Below are 2854 nucleotides of genomic sequence, written 5' to 3'. Positions count from 1 at the left end.
ATCTTTAGACTTCCGGGCTGCCTATGAACCAACCAGTCCGCACTGATGTGGCGAGATATCAGATGACATGAGCCATGTGCACTCTGGACCGCACACTCCCACTGCCTAGTGACTCCAAAAGCAGGCGCTCGTTCACATAAACGGCATGGGCTCCCTAATAGCCTCGAAACCTGGTCTCAGAGGATTTCATATTATTCTGTACTTAAAACCGAGACATTCCATTTAGTATGATATGTTACAATTTGTGTTTTATGTTATCAATTTGTAAACCGTACAATATGTTACAAATCACAATTTGTGTTATATGTTATCAATTTGTAAACCGTACAATATGTTACGAATTTACAAAAAAGTATTATAAGTTATGAATTTGCAAAAGGTACAATATGTTACGAATTCTCAAAACCTATGAAATGTTACAAATTCTAGCTAGGTGGCTAACATATGGGTTAGGCTAGGCTATGTGTTAGGTTTAGGTGAAGGGTTAAGGTGAAGGTTAGGTGAAGGGTTAAGGTGAAGGTTAGGTGAAGGGTTAAGGTGAAGGTTAGGTGAAGGGTTAATGTGAAGGTTAGGTGAAGGGTTAAGGTGAAGGTTAGGTGAAGGGTTAAGGTGAAGGTTAGGTGAAGGGTTAAGGTGAAGGTTAGGTGAAGGGTTAAGGTGAAGGTTAGGTGAAGGGTTAAGGTGAAGGGTTAAGGTGAAGGGTTAAGGTGAAGGTTAGGTGAAGGGTTAAGGTGAAGGTTAGGTGAAGGGTTAAGGTGAAGGTTAGGTGAAGAATTAAGGTGAAGGTTAGGTGAAGGGTTAAGGTGAAGATTAGGTGAAGGGTTAAGGGGAAGGTTAGGTGAAGGGTTAAGGTGAAGGTTAAGGTGAAGGGTTAAGGTGAAGATTAGGTGAAGGGTTAAGGTGAAGGTTAGGTGAAGGGTTAAGGTGAAGGTTAGGTGAAGGGTTAAGGTGAAGGTTAGGTGACGGGTTAAGGTGAAGGTTAGGTGAAGGGTTAGGTGAAGGTTAGGTGACGGGTTAAGGTGAAGGTTAGGTGAAGGGTTAAGGTGAATGTTAGGTGAAGGGTTAAGGTGAAGGGTTAAGGTGAAGGGTTAAGGTGAAGGTTAGGTGAAGGGTTAAGGTGAAGGTTAGGTGAAGGGTTAAGGTGAAGGTTAGGTGAAGGGTTAAGGTGAAGGTTAGGTGAAGGGTTAAGGTGAAGGTTAGGTGAAGGGTTAAGGTGAAGGTTAGGTGAAGGGGTATGGTGAAGGTTAGGTGAAGGGTTAAGGTGAAGGTTAGGTGAGGGTTAAGGTGAAGGTTAGGTGAGGGTTAAGGTGAAGGTTGGGTGAAGGTTAGGTGAAGGTTAGGTGAAGGTTAGGTGAAGGGCTAAGGTGAAGGTTAGGTGAATGGTTAAGGTGAAGGTTAGGTGAAGAGTTAAGGTGAAGGTTAGGTGAAGGTTAAGGTGAAGGTTAGGTGAAGGTTAGGTGAAGGTTAGGTGAAGGGTTAAGGTGAAGGTGAAGGTTAGGCGAAGAGTTAAGGTGAAGGTTAGGTGAAGGGTTAAGGTGAAGGTTAGGTGAAGGGTTAAGGTGAAGGGTTAAGGTGAAGGGTTAAGGTGAAGGTTAGGTGAAGGTTAGGTGAAGGTTAGGTGAAGGGTTTGCTAACATGCTAAGGAGTTGCAAAGTATCTAAAATGTAGTAAGTCATTGAAAGTTGCTAATTAGCTACAATGCTATAGTTGTCCATGATGAGATTCAAACTCGCAACCTTTGGTTTCTTAAACATTTGCGTTATAAACCCACCCACCCCGACCAGCTTAAGTAACCATCTGTCTTATGTACCCATACCAAACTTAACATATCATACTAAATGGAGTGTCTTGATTTTACATACGGAAAAATTCAAAAATATCTGAGACCAGGCTGAGCCTCCACGATATGACCACCCCATCCCGCACTATATATTAATTACACAAAATTGATGAAATAGTGGAATAGTATAATTAAAAGATACTATTGATTTCTTTTTGACTATATACTTAATGCTTTATGTTCAAACAGGGTAGGAGTTTGGAGTGGGCACAAATCGGTATAATGTATTTCCATCACGCCAGATGCGGGTTTTGATTTACGAATGGACAGAGTCAGTGGTGCACATGCGCGGGGTCTGAGTTCACAGATACTGCAGCCGTTTAACAAAATAGAGGAGACATTCGATAGACAGAGGCGTGGAACGGGGCGGAGGAGCAGAGAGAGATAGAAACAGACAGACAAACAGTAAGGCAGGGTTTGACCCCATAAGTAAGATCAAATCCAAAACTAAAATGCAAAATTTGAACAGACAACCCCAAATGAAAAATGCTAAATGCAAAGTTGATCTAATAGACTATATTTCACGTGTTATTTTACTTGTGAAGTTAAACTAAAGGCAATATTCCATCCCTGGACTGGACTGGCATGACATTCTATTCTAGTCTAGTCTATTGTAATGTAGTTTAGTCCATTCTGTTCTAGTCTAGTCTAGTATTATGAGTGATTCTATTCTATTCTATTCTAGTCTATGAAACGCCAACTCACTGTTTACTGTTCCCAGTAAGTGATCATTAACCAGCTACCATGATATAATAACCATGTTTCAGCAGCATGGTCTTAGTCAGGAGAATATTAGTAATTGGGTTCTGACGGGGTACGACAGTTGAAATAAGCTCATAAGTTATATTCTTCAAAAATCAATGAGTACACATTGTTCATTTATAAGTCTAAAAATGGATGCAGCAACTGCAGATTGCCCCTTTAAAATAGGAAAATCCCTTGAGTTTGCTTGTTGCAGGTGCATAGGAGTAATTCGATCATATGTTGAAAAAAAAACTTGCCAGTATCACTTTA

This window comes from Salvelinus alpinus, chromosome 11 (assembly GCF_045679555.1).
Source record: "Salvelinus alpinus chromosome 11, SLU_Salpinus.1, whole genome shotgun sequence".
In the NCBI taxonomy this organism is placed as follows: domain Eukaryota; kingdom Metazoa; phylum Chordata; class Actinopteri; order Salmoniformes; family Salmonidae; genus Salvelinus; species Salvelinus alpinus.
Note: the sequence above shows the minus strand (reverse complement) of the source record.